We start from the raw sequence: 20195 nt of genomic DNA, 5'->3' as shown, positions 1-20195 counted from the left end.
GTCAATGCATGAAGAACAAACAAAAAATTATACAGCTCAGCTGATGTCTGATTACTTGATGAACCACAGTATTTGGAGGATTAGATATCAAAAAAGTTAAATTCTAGAACAAATCATAGCAAGAAAAAGATGATAATTATCCAATTTACTTATATCTGTCCTAAAGAGAATTTAAAATTCATACCATGCAACACTGGTATGAATTTAATATAATTTAATTAAAAAAAATAAAATTCCAATATAAGAACTATACAAGAATTTCTGTAGAAAGCACTGATTAAAATAATGTAATTATCAGTATACAAAACAATATTACCTTAAACAAATTTTAGAGCATCTCTGTTATACTTCAGCAGTAGATTATCAATTATGAGATAAAATAATTGTTTTGTGCTTATATATCCTTTAAGGACTACAGTGTATATGAGCCTTAGCTTGTCATAATTAATACTGTTAAGATGGAACTGTAGGAGAGGTTTTCCTGAATTGAAGAACAAATGAAATGATAAAATCTTTTCCCCTCCACAATGAATACGCATTTTGAAACTTTTTTTTTTTTTTTTTTTTCTCTTCCCCTCCTCTATAAAGCTCCCCAGCAAAATGACAAAAATTTACAGTCCTGTCCAGGAATGGGTTATATGGTCCAATGTAAATGTTGTGGCACCCACCATCACCTTAAATAGTGCACCTTATTTCCCTGAAATCAATTCCCACATTGAAATGCAAGAATCAAATAGCTTAATTGCTCGTTTGTCTGTAAACCTCTGAAATAGGGAATGTTAGTTTATTTAATGCATAAATACTCTAGAGTAATTTCCCCAATATGTATTTTCCACTAATGCATCGATCATATTCATTTGACAGGATTCTAGAAAACTTAATCTTGTTGACTGACCGTAAAACATTAAATATGCCAACCTTTTCAGGAGGTGATGGGAAAAAAGAAATCCCCACACAGCTATATGGAAGTACCATGTTATGCATATTTCTCTATACCTATTTCCCTAAAGAGGCAGAATTTATTCAGGAATTCCTCTATTATTCCATTTCAACTCCGAGAAAGAAGGAGATTGAGTAAAGCAGAATCTTAAACTTCAGATGTACATGTTTCCAACATTATATAGCAAAGACAAATTATATGGCAGAGATAAATAAATGGATAAATTATTTCTGTGGCCAAAATCAGTAGGATAACCTACTGTTAAAGAGAAAAAAAAAGTAAAAGTGGAAACTTTCCCCTATAAAAGATATTCAGAAAGAAAGGGATTGTGATGAAACAATGACTGAACCTTTGTCCATGGAGTCTGAATCATCCTGCTACTAAAAAATAAAAATAAAATAATTCCCATTCTCAATCAGTTCACTGTACTCAGCCCTCATAAACAATTCTTCCAGTGATGTCCTCTAATATTAGGTAGAAGATGTAGGTGTGCCTTGCATTGCCTAAAACATGCCACAAAATCAGTATGAAGCAAGGAGAGCAAGGAGGAATGGGAACGAAGAGTAGGAGTGTGCTGGAGAGTTTAAAAAAAAAAAAAAAATACCCTACTGAATATTTGGGTTTCCTTAATCATACGTGGCGCTAAACTCCATACATAACTTTTACATTTTCCAACTGTGGAAATAAGAGATCCTTTACTGCTCTTCTCTGTTTGTCTATAAATCTGATCATCTAGAACAGACATTGTTATGGAAGATGTTACAAATATTAGGGTGAAAGTGTCTGAAGATACCTGCTTAAAGTTTTTGGATCTGGCTAAAAAATCAGGAATAGTGACAATAGTTACTAGACGCACAGCATAGCAACATTCTTGAATCAGTCATCTTGAATTAGCCACAAGAATCCAAGGGGGGGGGAAAAAAAGAAAAAAACCAGCTTTGTTTTGTACTCAAGTATTGCTGATCCTGATTTAACAATAATAATAATTTTAATGCTTGCTTACATATAATAATAATAATATTTTTAATGCTATATATAATAATAATAATTTTAATGCTTGCTTACATATATTTTTATATTTTACATATTACATATATTTTACATATAATAATACAAAATACATATATTTTACATATAATATTTTACATATATTTTACATACAATACTTATTACATATATTTTCAAATAGAGCAAATTCACTGACTTCTGTTCCTTTTAGGCACAACTGTGAGTGAATAAAGTTCTTGTTGTTTGAGCAGCTCATTTCTAAATTTGAATATGTTCTGAAGCCCACATTGCATTCATCCTGAAAACATCTAAATTACTGTTGCATATCATGTATCTAGTCAGCATAAAAAATCAACAGTATCCATACATTAATGAGCCTCAAACTTCATTTTCCCAGATGATATTCCCGTTGTCAAAATAACATTACTGCCTGATAAGTACAGTTTAGCATGACAGAAAACAAAAATAAGTTGTCAGTTTGTGTCTTATCACTAACATTAAATTTTTTTAGATTAAATGAATGCCAGCTGGTATAAAACTTACTTTTGAGCACTTCACACTAATAGAAAGAAAACGATGCCTCCAGAAGGTGATTCACCAGCTTATTTTAGACTCTTTTCCCAGACTGAGATGAATCACCCTCTGAAGTTCCCTATGCACATTTCTGCATAGCATTCCAGCTTATGAATCCACGTGAATGTATGAACAATTTTTTGGTTCCTATTTTCATTTAACTTTCTATTTGATAATTCAAAGAAAAGTTTAAGAACAAAGACTATAGTGCTTTAGAAATTATTCGGGATTCTTAAAATGATTGTTTATTATTCTGGGGACAGTTGCCTGGTTTTCAGTTGATTTCATCATCAGAGTGGCTAGAGAGAAGCTGGATGGTGAGTTCTTTATGTTGGCCTTGATAAGCTTTGCCAGTGCTCAGCTGCATCCAGGACAGTGACCTCTCTTAACCACTAAAAACTGTATTTATTAGGAAGGTTGATTTTATTTTTTTCGAGATAGTAATTTAATGGTAATAATAATATGAATTTTGAATACACTTGTGAGAGAATCTTTTTTTTTTTTTCTGTGAAAATCTTTTTTGTATGCATCTTGTTTGCTGTGAAATTCCTGTTAGTTATTAGTAGAGAAAATAATACATAAATTATTTTTGGAAAATTAGCAATTATCTGAGATGTTAAGAAAAAACAGGTTCAACAATCATCATGAGAAATGTCAATAATTACAGATATTTTCTATTAAATCTAGAATCATATAATTTCATTAACTAGAGAAAATATAATTTGTGATTGGTAGAAATGAAAAAAGCTACCAACCTATCAAGTGATAGCAAATGAAAAAAATATTGTAAGATTTTTTGATGGATATCACTGATCAGCAAGACAAGAATTTTGAAATGCCATTATTATAGTCTCTTTTAAAGTATTCTTAATTTTGAGTTGTCTTTTTTTTTTTTTTTTTTTAATGTTTATGTTCATGTATATGTTACTTTCTTATGTATTAAAGACTGAGCACTCAAAGAGACTGACCTTGGTAAGACAGAGTATATACCTATGTGAGCAATTCAATTGGAAAATAGCACTGAAATCAGTATTTATCAGGTTAACAAACAAAAAAAGTAATAATGCAAAAAATAGATAAGACTTTCAAGAAGGTGCCGTATGAACGTTATTTTCTTTTTCTTTTTTTTCTTTTTTTTTTTTTTTTTTTTTAACTTTGGCTTATCCTAAGTAAATTAATGTAAAAACTTTTTTTCTTTTTTAATTTTGGTGTATTAGATTAAAATACGCACATTTGTCATCCATCTTCTAGATGATCTTTTGTCTGTAATTGCTATCATTATACCACTATTTCTATAACACAGTTTTCTTTTCTGAGACTCAGATGTCTTTTATTTTGAAGATTTAATGCTATTTTTTTACTGGAGATACTCATTAAATGTGTGCTAGATAACAGACAGCTTCTGTTCAGATGGTATTGTTTCAATGTTCTGAAAGCTTTTGGGTTGTGTTCTTTTTATTATTTTAACCTTTTGCTCTCATACAGGCTAAGGAGTCCAGTATAAGTCTATTAACCTTCCAGACAACTAAAACAAGATTTACACTTTGGAGTGAAGCTTACTGACAGAAAACTGGACAAATTCAGTGTTTGGTTAGACATAGGACTTATGTTTATATTTGAGTAGTTTCTAGGTTCCTACAAGCTGTGGATCTACAACACCAACTAGGCAATTAGCTGAGACCCTGCGTATGTAACACACCCAGATCTTCAGCAATAACAAAGGTCCCTAGCAGTGAGCAAAGCATGTCCTTTGCCAGAAAAGAAATGTTTTGCTGCATCTGCAATGAACAGCCCTTGAAACAAGGCTTAATTGAGAGGTTAGTGTGATGGTGCACTAAGTAGTTGAGGATAATATTGCAGCAAAAACAGTCACATGTGCAATTAATTTTGTGTAAATCCAAGAAAAGGAAACCTTTAATAAGAAAGCAGAGCTCAGATCATTACATGTGTGGTAGGAATCTTTTTAATTATGCCACCATAAAGTACTTACTCTCTGCTATATGCAATAAACTTGTAGGCAACAGATTTGTTACCTAGTGAATTAAAAAACAGATAAGGAGAGGTTACCACTGTACACTCATCTTATTCAGTTAAGATGGTTTAATATATTCTGGTTGTTCATCAAGTGCTACTGTGTATGTACGTGAGAGAGATGAAAAACAAGAAAAAATCAGGACAATTTTTCTGCAGAGTCACTGATTTGGTAGTGTGTGTGTGTTGTCTGAATATATCAGAGTTACTCTGAAGTTAAGGAGGCTTCACATTTGGGACTGGAGCAATGGGGTCAGATTTCAACAAATTTCCATGTACCTACAGATGTTCACAAGTGTTTCTAGAATTCCTTAAGTGGGATAAGACTGTTATGACTTTGGGAATATCTCCCTCCGAGTTTATCTGCAGTCTTCGGTGCTTAGCGTCTTTAGGAATCTTATGCGTGTTTAAGCAGCTTTATGCACTGACACCTCAGTGACTGCCTTTCACAATGCTCCCCTTGGCCCATCCCACTTCTCAGTCGTGTTGTTCTGTTCAACTTCTTTATTTTCCTGCATTCCCAGAGCAGGAAATACTCACCCAGTATGATCCAGTATGGTGTTTTTTTTTTTTTTTTTTTTTAAATTTAGTGTGGGCCCCCATCTCTTTTTCCAGTTCTACCACACAGTTTTAAAATTATCCCCTTCACTCTGTATTGCCTTAAAATATGAGATGGTGAAATCACAAAGAAGACATAGTTAAGACCACAACTTTAAAAAAAGAGAAGTATCATTCTTAATATGAAAAATTTCCCACAACCTCTGAACTTATTTTTATTTAAAATTATCAAAATTTTCTAAACTGTAAGGCAATGATTTTAAAATGGTAGTCCACAGACTTTCATGTTCCATGGAATATTTCTACAGGGAAATATGCAAAGAATAGACTTTTGTGATGATTGTTAAACCATACTTTTCAGTAATGTTGAAAACAACTGTTGCTAGGCTCAAATTTATTATCTACAAGTTTGCAGTTTTACTGGAAAATATTTATGGTATCTACAGATAAAAATCATATGTAATAAGGTATAAATATTTTCAGAAATGATTAGTGAAACGATTGATGTGTCCAAAGATTTTGTCTTATTAAATCATTGGTCCACCGGTTCATGGCCAAGACCCCATGCAAAAGGGTCCTAGAAGAGGTGCATAGAAAACCTGGTGCCAAGAGGAATGATTTGTTCTGTGTGCACTGCATAGTTATGTATGTGTTTGCAAAGCAATGCATGTACAGTGCATAGCACATAAGGTGAAAATAGCCTCTATATGGTTCAGCAGAGCCTTCTTAGCTTGTTCTGTGAAGTCTTTTTTACATATATGCTTAACTCTTTTATTTTTTTTTTTTTTTTAGTTCGTTAAAGTAAATTGTGAAGAGAAAATGAAAGAAGACTTGAAGTTCTTAGTACAGTATAGCAGTGCACTCACACGTTAATAGTAATCGAAAGAAAGAAACAGCTAATGGAGCTGAGATAATCCAATAGAAGTTCTAGCGATTTTCACTTCATAGTTAACTAAGAATAAGTAATGAATAGAATTCCCAGGAGGAATGGAGAAAGAAAGATAAAGGCTGTGAAAATATAGTTAAAATTAAAATGGATAGATTTACCAAAGGTTATCTGAAAAAAAATCAAATTCTCTACCCTTCCGGAATACAAGAGGTATTGGAAGAAGTGGGAGGGTGCTATGTCAACAGGGAGCAATAAATTCAAAATCAAACCGGAGTCAATATCTGCCTGGATTCTCATTGCAAACTGTAGATTTCTACACCTAGGTTGATAGGACAAGAGGCTTAGTCCCTCTACTTGAAGCAAATAAGACTGATGCTGGGGAAAAAATAAAAAATAAAATAATAATAAATAAATAAATAAAAAGATTTAATCATTTTCTTTTGCTGCAGAAACCTGGATCCCCTCAGACCCTCAGAGGGAAAATCTTCATGTGAAAGCCTAGAAAGTTCTCCATAAAAGGGATGCTGAAAATTCTAGATCCAAAGGAATATAAGACTTGCCCCACTTCAGAAAAAGTCTGGCGCAAGCAGGAATGTCTCATACCTCTTAGTGTGTGAGACAAGGTCCACCCATAGAGGCTCCTATCAACTATCCATTTTGCTGAGCTGCCAACTGAGAGATAAAGAGGAAGGTAACAAAAAAATTAATGGCACAGGTGTTTTAGTCTTAGTGTCCCACATGCCCAATCCAAATAAAAGATCTGTTATTTCAACTTCAATTTATAGAAAAATGTTATATATTTACGTGTCTTTGTAGCTGTTGTTCACATAGGTGTACCTGTGCTTGCCATGTATGTCTTCCATACAGTTTCCATACTGTTGTCTGCTGTAGTAAAGGGAAACTTTCAGGGCACCAACCTAGATATTTTCTCACAGCTTAAAAGAAGTTGTGTGTGCTGAGACCTGTAAGCTAAGAGATGCTTCCGGATTCTTGACATATTTACTGAGCAGGAAGGCAACTTTGCAAAGTCGTAAAACTTATAACAGTTCCTTTAGTGTGCATAATAATAGCAGTCTATGCTAGAAATAATCATATAGTAGCATCTCACAACCTATCAGCAATGGGTTGTAATGTAACTGCAATCAGCTCCCTAGGAAGGGTGTCTTCATCATTCCAAGAGCAGAGTAAAAATTATATCTTTTTAATTTTTTTTCTTTTTTCTTTTGCATAGGAAAGAACTTACCTATTACTAATACACATGGCTTGGAAACAGAAAGGCATATGAGATCTTTCCAGTGATATCTCCTTCCTGCACAATTACTTGCTGCAAGAAAAAGATCTCTGATGTCAAAAATAGGTTGTCCACTGTCCACTACTGAACAGTCTCTCTGTAGAGAGAACAATCCTTGAGCTTTCCATCCACAATAATCCAAGCAAGAGGATACATTATTTTAAATGTTGATCTGTATTAAAACTATTCATTAAAAAAAATAATAAACAATTAGCACATTAAATGATATCATTCTGCTGTTTCCTTCAGTTTTCTCTTCTATTTCTATGTATTCACCTTTTTGGATTTTGCCTCACAATTCATTTGTATGATTTTGGACTAGAAAACAATTTGAAACAATTTGATCAGTATTTGAAACATACTTAGAAAATTAAATTAAAAAATACTGAGGGTTGTGCTCTTGTGCGTTCCTGGTGTTTACAGGAAGGAAGGAAGGAAGGAAAGGAGGGTAAAGGAAGGGAGGGAAGGAGAGAGGAAAAGAAAGGGAGAGGGAAAGAAAGGGAGAGAGTAAGGATGGAAAGAGGCATTTATTTAAGAAAATATTAAATATTTATATTTCAAATTTATCAAGAATAAATGTCTTCTCAACAGCATATCTAAGAGAGTGACACTTCAGCTAGGTAACAAAACCATTTGAGGCAAAGAAATAGTCTAAGTTCATCCTATTTTTTTTTTCATAAGTGTGTGTCAGTTTTACACGCATTGAAGTCCTATGTCTTTCATGCCAAAAGCTGTGAGATGCAATCAGTTCTCTAGTCAGTCTGGCTGTACAATTCCAGTGTTACTTTTTAGTCAGTGTTGATTAATAGCAACAATTCCTAACAGGAATTCTGTACAGCCTATGCATTTCAGAATTGGCCAGCATAAGAAATAGGTGTTTTAGGCAAAATGTCTACAATACTTTTGTAAGCCATGTTATTTTTGCCTCAAAAATTTACTGTAGCAAACTATTTTAGCTAGATTTTTCCCCCTCCTATGCAAAAGTTCATCCAGGAAAAAACAGAAATATAGAAGGTACTTTTCAGAATCATTAGCATAAACCATGCATGGACATTTATTAACACATATGTACACATTTCTTGAATGCACAATTTGACTTACATAGCAATCAATTTCTGCACGATTAACGCATAATAAAACAGCATACATTTTCCATTCTTTTTCTTCTCCTTCTGAGAAAAGACTCTAGGAATTCTATACTCTAATATGTTTCTGGGCTATCCAGAAGGAAAAATATACTTCCAAGAATCATGCAAAAATTCTATTAACACATATGTTGGCCTGAGATTTTTTGAATATCAAAGTAAGCTGCAGTTAATTCTCTTGCATCCAGCTGCATTTGGTGGTATGCTCATCACAGTGAGGAGGCCCTTTGCTGTTTCCATCCTTCACTAGTTATGTCAAACAGTTTACAGAGCGGCAATATAAATTCAGACAGAGAGCTAGGAATGCCATCAATGAGTTTGGGAGTTTACATTGTGTTTGTGTGAGGTCACTGTGTGTTGTCTTCAATGATCAATGGCCTAGTGAGTGTTTTTAAAGCTAAAGACTACCCTCAATGCCTTTAGTTACTCCATGTTAGGTTATGTTTTAATAGGACGGCTCAGGCAATTCTTCTCTTTCATTTCTATGTAACAGATTTGTGATTGTTCTTTTTTTTTTTTTTTTTTTTTTTTTTTTTTTTGCATTTTCCTGTACTAATAACAAGAAATCAGGTGACCAGTAAGATAAATGATATTTAAACTAACTGTGACAGATGTAGTAGAGGTGAAAAGGTTATACCTATTAATAAACAAAGTTTGAAAGCCTTTTAACACCATCTTTCACATCACGCTTATCTAACCTTTTACACAAGATGACTTCCACAGACTTATGAAAGGGAAAAAAAAAAATCCAACTTTTTTTTTTTTTAAATACCTATCTCTCTCTTTCTCTCTTAATGTAGTCATTAAGAGTTTTACATTGTCTTCCTAAATGAATGAAGGAAGTACTGGTGGTATAGCAGTTAGCATTTTACTTGGATAAAGAAATGCGGCAGATTTATTTTGGTCCCAGTGGGTGCTGACATTTTAACCCACTTATCTCTGATTTATTCAGTATTTGACAGTCCCCAAAAAATGATGTATTTTGCCTGAAGGCTCTGTAGGTGAGGCAAGTTGACATATGCTTTATCCTTCTGTTAAGGGGGTGACTCCTCTGCAGTCCAGTGGATGAAGCAGGGAAAAATGGAAAAGGAAAATGTTCATGCTAAGAATTTTTCCTCTTTTTCAAGTTCCTGGGTTTTATTGCATTTAGAAGGCAATAAAACTAGAAAACTTTTATTTTATTACTTATTTTATTTTATTTTATTTCGTTATTCTATTTTTTATTTTATTTTTGTAGCATGGTAATGCCAAAAATAATCCAGCAAATTCTGGAATAATCAGTTATTTTAATTTTTTATGTTAATCAAAAATATTGGACACACCTATAGATATGATTTTATCTTGTAAGGATTAGATGGAAGGATATGCTGTATTTACACACTTGGGAAAATTCAAACACATTTGACAGCAAGTAGGCCAGATCGCAGGGTCTTGGGTTTGGTTTTGTGCTGCATCAGGAAAAATCCTGGTTTAAAACTTAGTGTAAAGAACATCACAGTACTACTACTACTACTACTACTACTACTACTACTACAACAAAAAAAGAAAAAAAAAAAAAAGGCCTGATCTTGTATTTTTGGTCAGTTTGTGAAGATGGAAGCAGAAAAATCCAAGTGAAAGGAAATGAGCAGGATATACCCATAGTGTATTTGAAGAGAAATATCTTGCTTCAGTAATTCTGGGAGAAAGGACAGTATTCAGCTGGGAATGCATGCAGGAGTCAGCTTTTCTGCATCTTGAGTTTCTAGACAGCATATGCTGCTTGTTGTTTTATATCTCCCAGATTGGTCCTTGTTTTAGTTAACACTCTTCAAAATATGTTTATATATATTGTTCTTTATGCAATCCTTCAGGATGCACTTGAAGATAGAAGCAAGTGAGCTTACCTAAACTGAGATCTAACTGGAAATGTACTCCTTAGGGAGCACAAAGCTTTTCCTCCAGGGCCTGAAGCACTGGTTGTCTCAGTAACTGACCTCACCTTTGGACTCTGGCTTGCTAGGCAGATGGATTTTCTTGCCAGTTCTGTGTCAAGATGTGCAGAATGACAAATGCAGAATCAGGAAGCTAATTTCTTTTACAAATGGCCATGTGCACAAAACTGGGGTTTAGTCTCTTGTCTTTTTACAGTACAGTAAAAATTACCATAGCTATTATTTTGACTGGAATCAGTTTTTGTTTATGTGTTTGTTTTTGAAAAATGAAATAAACTTAATTAGACATCTGCCATTTCTTTGTCTCATCTGTGGGTTAGGGGATGTAAAACATAAAGACTTTTTTTTTTTTTCATTTATTCCCCTGTGTCTTGTAGACATTTACAAAGTAACAATAGTAATTTGAGTGCAAGTATATTTAAAGAAGGAAATAATTAATAATGCTTTATTATACATAAATTACTTTAGAGACTGGCATTTTCATAGTCTTGCAAAGCTAAATACTGGTTTCGTTGGACGTAGCTCTCACCAACAGAGAAACAATAGTAGGACAAAGAAAGCAGAAATCCTGATTAGGTTTCCACTTCATACCTCTGTCTCTTCGGTCATGCATTTATTTTTCATCTGAGACTGGTAACCTACTCCATAACTATTAAAGCTAAATGGCATAATCCAGTTTCCAACAGCATAAGGCCAAAATTGACTGTTGATGAACCACATCCATATAGATGCCTAAGGTGTTATCCAAGTCTGAGTCAAATGGCCCACAACCACTGACTACATCGGAAATTAGCTGACACTGTTAGCTGCAAGCAACATCAGAACAGGAGATGCTTGAGTATACTCAGCAAATCCAGCTATTCAGCTCCATTTGGAAGACACTTTAACACATTATTCAATGAATTATTTTTTCACTACATCCCAGAAAGCAATGTTTTATTAACATTTGATAAATAAGAAGAGTAATTGTCTTGATGGCTTCTCAGAGAACAAAATCTCTCTACTACTTTTTTCTCCATATTTCTGCCTAATACTTCACAACAGTTCAAGTATAATAACTAGCTTCAATAATTCTTCTCTTGTTCATAACGAGTCTTCCAACAATTAAGACAATTACATTTGAAAAAAAGGATTATGTTTTTTTTTTAGGAAAAAAAGCCCCTACAGTATGCTTAATGTTTTGTTATGAAATATTGCCAGCCACACCATTGCTTTCTTGCTCACATTTCCCTGACAGTCAAGAGACTGTTCTGAAGCAAACATCGCATTATTGATCAGATGTTTCACGTGTTCTCTTGCCATTTCATTGGAATTGAGATTCTTCTGTGCTCACAAAAGAAAACTAAAAGAGTAAATAATACCATTGGCAGAGTTTTGTTGTTTCTTTTTGTACATTCATGGTAATTCTAGAAAAACAAGATTAAGACTGATCCTCAGTAGCTGCCTTTGAGAAGGCAAGTATCTTAAGTACAGCAAGTTCTGTCATCTGGAATTTCTTTCCTCCAAGTTCTGAAATTAAGGTGTCAGTGTCATATTTAAAGTAAATTTCTATAACTTTCCTATATTAGCATAGAATTTCATATTTTTACAGTTTCACTTTAGGAAAAACTGTTGACGACAAAGACTACTATTGTACAGGTCTTAATGGACATGTAGATCTCTTCTCTTTGCACAGTCATGAATAGGAAAAAAAAGTAGCTTCCTTAAAAGAAATTGTGCTTAATAGTAAGTAAAAAAGTATGCTGGCTTAGGTGCTTCCACAGCTCCTATTACTGTAATGTTAGAGCAATTCAAAGTCTTTAGTGTGTTCTGTGAAATAGTGAAGAACTGTCATTCTCAATTTTGCAGATGGGGGAGAAAAAGGCAATGTAACTACAATTTTATGTCTCTGAGCCATAAAGAATTGCCAGCTGACTACTCTCAGGAAAGTGTATGGCAGAACAACTACTTGAATCCAGGTTTACTAATGCTCTGAACAGTGGAGTTCTCTTCCTCTCCTGCATATGGAGAAGTTACTACAAAACTGAAAATATACTTTTTGGTGCCTCAGGACAGCATCACTTCAGTAACTTGTACCAGTGTCTCCTATTCTGGTGCCTCTCTCCAGTATCTTACTTTGTCCCTGTTGCTTTGTAGACACTTCCCTCTGTTTCTTTAATTCTTCCCAGTTCTTGCTCGAATCTGGCACCATGCTTCCCATTTCTGGGAAGAAGAAAGGACAGATCGCTAGTTCTCAATACTTTTCTCAGTGGGTAATCCTAGCCAGATAAACTAGTCTGCATTTAAAGCCTTAGGTCAGAGGGCTTTATTTTGTGGACAGTAGGAAGTTCTGACATTCTGTGAAGAGAAAGCAAGCCCTTAGAGAATGCTTCAGCACAGGCAGTGCCTTTGCTGGCAATTAGACTCAATTTGGTATAAAATTATAGGTCTTGTGTCTGGACAAATATGCTGAAGCAGTTCTATCTCCAACAATTTTGTGGTACAGACATACATTTGCTGCAGAGCCTTGTGAATACATGAGAGATTTTCATGGGGAAACAGGGCTAGAAACATCAAGTTCTTGGTACTCTAATTAAATATACATTGTTTTGCTGACTGTAGTGTTTTAAGCATTCAGTTATCCTTTATATCTGGTAGCACTAGTAACCACTAAGGGTCACAATCCTTTTGTGAGATGTGGCCCTCTCTAGATCCTGGTGGTTTCACAACAGAAAGGATTGCCTGAGTGGGACAGGACATTTGGGTGCCACCCTAGTCTCCCAGTGTGCTGCCAGACATGAACAGGTGTGATGGGAGGAGTGTGGGATATCTTCCTTCTTTCTCCTCCTTTCCATCTGCTGCTATAAAAGGAGTTTCACCAGTCGGTATCCTCCAGAAACCCTTATCCTTGATACACACAAGTAATACTCAACCAGGAGACTTAGTGATATAGCTTGATCAAAGTAGGGTTAAAATAAATTAGTAGCATGGCATTAAGCAGTCTGAAATATCTGTCCCAACATCTGGGTAAATACCTAGGTCAGTTAGACCTCAGCGAGCTCCTTGCTGCCACAAATGACTGGCTACAGGTTCTGGACTGGTGAATTGAAAACTGTAGCACGTAAGGGCACAATATAGTGTGCTGCTACAGGAGGGTGAACTTAGCCATAGTTTAACTAGAGCATTATGTGTTGTGAATCTGTCCAGATAATTCAGTCTGACTACCAGTATGGGACAACTTTTCTTTCAAAGGCTTTTGTTTCACATTCTATATTAAGTTTACTTAATATAGATTACCAGATGCTCAAGGGAGAATCAACTGCCATCACTGTTTAGTTTTGTCTTTGCAGAAATCAAATTAAATAACACATCTAAATCCTTAAAGCAAAGTGGCAGTGTCTGTTCTGGCTCTATTTTCACTTGCTCAGCATTTTTTTTAGGAGGAGAAACCTCTTCATGCTTTCTCAGGAATTCACTAAAGATTAGTTTAGATTCACTAACAAGGGAGCCTGGTGGAAACTCCATAATGTTCCAATTTTCCACTTCTTTACCACAGATGTATTTTCTACCTATGGCAATTATATGCATTGGGATGGATCATAAAATGGTATTCACCAAATTTAATTTACATTCTTTATATATTTCCAATTTAACTTTTGATTTTGATGGAAAAAGACATAGCCTTAAACCCATCAAGCACTGTTTAAAAAAATACATTTTTAAAAGCAAATTTATCTTCTAACAGTGAAATATAAACAGAATCTTTGTGAAGTCAGGAATGTCAGGATTTCAGCAGTACAGTAAGCTAAAGACATTATTTTTACACCTCATGAAAATGAGTTTAGTCAGGTCTTATCCTAGATTTGAGTATAATAACCTGACACAGTCTAGGAGAGATATCCAGATACAGTAGCTTCAGGAAAGGATTATTGTGCCTTCAAAATGAATCAGTTTCTCCTGGGTCATATATTTAAAGAAACCCAAAGCTTCTTGGCTGGTACAAAATGGAGTCTGTATCGGAAATAACTATATTGGACCCTATCAGTTTCTCCTGGGTCATATATATATAGCCTATCTCCCTTCTTGCAGCACTGTCTCTTGTCTACTTCAGACCAGAAGTCTTTTAGTTTTCCAGTGGAAAGCTGAAGATGAAGATTCATGAATAAATTCATGAAATTCATGAATTTGAGGATGTGATGGTGAAGAAAGTGCTAGAAGACTCTTCCATCTGGATGTTCACATTTTCTGGGGGGCTGGGGAGAAATAATGCAATCCAGACAGACAGAGAAACATAGTTTCCCACCAGCTGCTATCAGACAAAAAAGTCTTTAAAGATGTTTAAAATTACTTTTAATATGTTTCCCTGTGTTTTCATAGAAAGTTACATGATTTAATTTGTCACTTTGAACAGTAATGTCAATATGCAGATGAAATATTCAGGAGTAATGCAGCCAATTAAATGTAGAATGTGGTTCTTATATACGTAATCTCCATTGTCAAAGCGCAAGATAGTTCCAAGCGAAGACTGAAAAAAAATACCTACAAGAATGTCCATTGATGGAAAACAAACAAACAAACCAAAACCAGACTAATAACACCAGATGCAATAAATCTTCAGGTGAAAATAAAAGGTGGTAACAGTAGGAAAAAAAAAAAAAGTCTATATACAAAATTAATGTTCAGAATGAATGGAAAACTTTAATTGGTTTTCAAACCATTAGCTTGAAATACTGATAGATTTTTTCCTCTGGAAAAAAAAAATAAAAAATTGGAGATTTCAGGAATAGCTGGAAACAGCAGTGAGAACCAGCAGTGTGTGCCCAGATAGCTCTGCAGCTACAAAGAAATTTTTTTTCTGTGGAGTTTAGTCTAAAAATCTTTGTTTTAGATAGCCTTTCTGACCTATGTCAAATGAGTCAGTAAACTCACCCTGTTAAGTAATGTCATCCTTTCACATCCCAGAATGAACTGTAATCTGCCCCAATTTTGGTAAACAAGTGGATTAAGCATGAATCTTGATCTCACACTTTCTTCAGAAGAGGCAGAAATAGATTATCTCAGTTGGGCCATGCAGGCTCTGTTACTTGTAATACCTGTCTTTCTGAGAAAGCCACATACCACATCCATTTGTTCAATATATTTTATAGGTAGTAAAACATTCTCAATTCAATAATGTTCAGCCAATGCAAAAGCAGTCTATGGCATCTGAATCAAATTAATTTCTTAGGTATTCACAAAAAATACAGGATACAGTCAGAGGGGACTAAAAATGCTTTAAGATGTTTGTTGCTGTTATCTTGGTGCAGAAAAATTATTCTTTAAGTGTCTGCTTTTGCTGTAAAACCAATCTCTTTCTGGTGACAGCTAGCTTCCACCTAACCATACCACTGAGAAAGAAGAGAAGAGCAAAGAACTTATTTCACCATATAAATAATATGGATATCTAATTTATGTTTGTCCAATGGTGAACCAAATTTAGTTTTAGAAGGAAGGAATAGGCTTGAAAATATGAGGTACCTATTTGTGTTAGGTCCTCAGTTCGTTTAGATCTGTGCCGGTCCACTGAAATAATCTGGGTGGCAAAAACTGTCTGAGAACTACGACTGTGTTGTGGTTTAGCCCGGCTGGCAGTCAAACACCACACAGCCGTTCGCTCACCCTCCCCCCTCCCTCTCCGGGATGGAGGAGAGAAACGGGAAAGTGAAGCCTGTGAGTTGAGATAAAGACAGTTTATTAAGACAGGGAAAAGAATAACAATAATAATAATAATAGTATTAATAGTAATAATGTGTACGAAATAAGTGATGCACAATGCAATTGCTCACCACCCGTTGACCGATGCCCAGCCTATCCCCGAGCAGCCGGCCCCCCTCTCCACCCCGGCTAGCCACCCCTATATATTGTTCAGCATGACGTCAGATGGTACGGAATACCCCTTTGGCCAGTTTGGGTCAGCTGTCCTGGGTCTGTCCCCTCCCAGCTTCTGCTGCATCCCTAGCCTGCTCGCTAGCAGGACAGAGAGAGGCTGAAAAGTCCTTGGCTTGGTGTAAGCGCTGCTCTACAACAATTAAAACATCAGCATGTTATCAGCGCTCTTCTCATTCTAATCCAAAACATAGCACCCTGCCAGCTACTAGGAGGAAAATTAACTCTGTCCTAACTGAAACCAGGACAGACTGTAATTTTAAACTAGTAACAAAAAAAAAAACAAAAAAAAAAACAGCTAATTGGCTCCTGTGGTCAATTCTCAATAGTCCTGAGAAGTTCACTGGTTTCAGACAAAAGTTCTTTGCTGAGCTTTAGGCCGAAATATTCCCAGAGTCTGAACAAGTTCATGTTCTTTTATTTATTTTTTAATTTTATTTTATTATTATTATTTTTTTTTAAATAGCACATTTCAAGGCCAAACCTTGGCAAGAAACAATGAGATCAGGATATTTGCTCCATAAGGAAAAATGTGAGAGTAAGAATTGGCTTCTAACATGGATTTCATTCTGAAATACTGTATCTTAAAAAGTGGAGGCAGAATGTCAACTTTGTATATAATTTGGAGTTATAGATCTAGGAATTAATCTATGAAGTCGAGAGTATATGTTTAGAATTATCCAATTAGGTATTTATGTATAAGTTGTTTTATTACTTGTGTATCAACATCACATTGTTATGGTTCTTAAAACATTTATATTGATATCTTTTTTAAATTGAGTAATAAAATTTCTTTAACATCAAAACTGTGAAGTTTCATCTAGGGAATTTTTCAGCAAAATAAAAAATAAATTAGCCAAAGTTTCCTTATATATATATGTATATGTATTTAAACAAAAACAGAAAAAGCCTATGAATTGAGTCTTTTCAACTTTTAAAATAATGGAAACATATTTTATTTTCTGTGTTCTTTTAGTAATAATGCTTTAATATACAAGATTAAAAAGTAGTCCATTTCAAGTAATACAAGTGAAAGAAACACCAAAGTCACTGCATGTCTTTGAGTCACGGGAATTAAGTGGGATTAGATCTCTTTAGATAGAGAATATCTTTTTCAGGTAAAATCAGGTTATTACATTTATCAATGTATTTATGAATCTACATATTTATGAATGTAGAAACATCCAACGCTGAAATATACCAACATCAACTGATTCATAAAGACATTCAGAAGTACTAAGATGTCTGTGAGCTCAACGACTCTTTTGCAAATGAGTGTAAGGGGTCCTATGGGACACTGTGGGCTGTCCAAACAGGTTACTCAGGCTGTTGAATAGAAATTTGTGGAACTAGATATATGTGTAGGTGAGAATTAATTAATCTTCTGAGCGGTCTCTTCATACACTAGTCAGAAAAGCAGAGGCAGCCTGAGTGTGTATAGTGTAGCTCACAGATGTTACAAGTTACTGTTGAGTACTATGATGTTTCATTGTTTCTACGAGTTACCGAGTATGTCATATATTCGCAATCTCAAGATACTTCTAAATTTTCTGATTTTAAAGGAGATGATGATGAACAGAGCTCTACTCCACCAGATTTCCAGAACTATTCTTCTAAACTCTTTAGAGGTTGCTTTCTAACAGTCCATATGATGATGTTTCAAGAAATACTTTTAAAGAAAGCTCTTGGTAAAACATTGTTTTCCTTTTGCAAGTTCTTCTAAGACAGGTTCACAGCTTCAAGATACTGTGTATTCTAGAAGTATTCATGAACTCTGAAGCAAAAAAAAGATTTCTTGAGACAGCAACAATGACAAAATGAGTTGTCTTGATTATTTATTTAGTTAGTTAAAATGTCTGGAACAGTAGACAACATGGTGGACTGACTTTTCTGTTTGAAACAAACAATTAGAAAACATCTGACTTTTTCAGAGGAGAATTCAAAGCCTCGAAATGCTAGGGGAGGACTTGAAATATTTGCAGCTATAAGTTTCCCTGGGAGGCTTTAAAATGGATAATATAGGGTTGTAGCTTACCCTGGCATTTTGCACAAACCAAAATATAAATTAGTTATCTAAATTCTTTATAGTAAATATGAGGAGAATTAAAAACTTCTAAGTGGAATCCACAAAGGCAATGCACTAAGCAGAGGTACTGGGCTCAGTACTAGGGCCAGTTCTCTTTAATATCTTTATCGATGATCTGGATGAGTGGATCGAGTGCACCCTCACTAAGTTTGCAGACGACACCAAGTTAGGTGCGTGTGTTGATCTGCTCGAGGGAAGGAAGGCTCTGCAGGAGGATCTGGATAGGCTGGACCGATGGGCTGAGGCCAACTGTATGAGGTTCAACAAGGCCAAGTGCCGGGTCTTGCATCTGGGGCACAATAACCCCAAGCAGCGCTACAGGCTGGGAGATGAGTGGTTAGAAAGCTGCCTGGCAGAGAAGGACCTGGGAGTATTGGTTGATAGGCAGCTGAATATGAGCCAGCAGTGTGCTCACGTGGCCAAGAAGGCCAACAGCATCCTGGTTTGTACAAGAAACAGTGTGGCCAGTAGGGCTAGGGAAGTGATTGTTCCCCTGTACTTGGCTCTGGTGAGGCCGCACCTCAAGTACTGTGTTCAGTTTTGGGTCCCTCGCTACTCCAAGCGTGCACCAGGGGAGGTTTAGGTTGGGTATTAGGAAGAACTTTACTGAAAGGGTTGTTAGGCATTGCAATAGGCTGCCCAGGGAGTTGGTTGAGTCACCATCCCTGGAGGTCTTTAAAAGACATTTAGATGTAGAGCTTAGTGATATGGTTTAGTGGAGGACTTGTTAGTGTTAGGTCAGAGGTTGGACTCGGTGATCTTGGAGGTCTCTTCCAACCTAGATGATTCTGTGATTCTGTGATACTAGGTGCAGGAAAAACTGGAAAGGCTTGCATACAGCAGCCTGAAAAGTTCAGGCTTTTATTACTGGGCCACCTTCATGGAATTCAGAGAGTCGAGTTGCTTAAGAATCACCCTTATCAGTTTAACCTAAGCCTGTCACTTTTTAATTTGAAGACTGTAAGAGTCCATCTTCCATTAAAGACACAGACCCTTGCAAAAACAGTTTAAGTTTACAGACAAGGAGTGTGCTTTCCATAATTACTTTTCATTATTTTCCTAGAAGTGATGTTATAGTCCTTCAAGTTGAAATACTGAGTATCAAAACAGTGGGTGTTTCCATGACTCATTTCCAGTTCCTTCTGTAAGAGACTCTGGGTCAAAAAAGCTATTTTGACAAGCAAAATTTGCCTTACTTAAAGACAAAAAGGGGAAAAAAATGAAAGGAAGTGTAACTCTCTGTGTATACAATGGGAGAGAATGAGGAAATTATATAAAATAAGAATCAGTGTCAAGACTTGTTGAAAGAAGTTGGGTAATTCAAATTCCTGGAAATACAAAAGACAGTCCAGTGGTTTCATCTCTGAGGAACAACCACTGTGCAATCATACGTCAATGAAGAGAAATGGGAAAATGCAAGTTTGTTCTTCCATCTAACTGGTAATGTACCAGCATTTCCACAGGGCAGGTTTGGTCTGAAGGCCTGCCCAGTAAGTGGAGAAACTTCAAGGGGAGACTACATGCTGGTAGTTTCATTGGTGTCATGATTTGCAACAAGTCAAAACAGCCAATGTTCACACATAATAGCCTTATGGAAACTGGGATTTCTTTTTTATTTTAGAGCTGACAGATAAGATATGAAGCCAATACCATGAACATTTGTATTAAACAAAGAGTCAGTTTTTTAAAGCAATGAGCTATTAGCTTCTGGTGTCCTGATCATATGCCAAATTAGGTTAAACACATTCTGCCAACCTAAATCCCTTTGGCAGTTTCAGCTGTTCCAGTTACTCTTTCCTTCTACTTCTGGGGCTGGAGTCTACCACTGAATGTGCA

At 35.4% G+C, this 20195-nt stretch overlaps 1 long non-coding RNA gene across 2 annotated transcripts; it reads left to right on the top strand.

The window, feature by feature from the left end:
- The first annotated feature begins 2681 nt into the window (after positions 1-2681).
- On the top strand, positions 2682-7515 carry LOC121065712. Of its 2 annotated transcripts, XR_005817272.1 has the most exons (4): positions 2682-2838; positions 4007-4338; positions 6449-6690; positions 7231-7515. It is a non-coding gene; the product is annotated as an uncharacterized LOC121065712 (long non-coding RNA). The 2 variants fall into 2 exon arrangements; XR_005817273.1 differs by lacking the exon at positions 4007-4338 and having other exon boundaries at positions 2685-2838.
- Positions 7516-20195: the final 12680 nt, after the last annotated feature.

Source organism: Cygnus olor, chromosome 2 (assembly GCF_009769625.2).
Source record: "Cygnus olor isolate bCygOlo1 chromosome 2, bCygOlo1.pri.v2, whole genome shotgun sequence".
Lineage (NCBI taxonomy): Eukaryota > Metazoa > Chordata > Aves > Anseriformes > Anatidae > Cygnus > Cygnus olor.
Note: the sequence above shows the minus strand (reverse complement) of the source record. Positions and strands in the feature narration are given on the sequence as shown.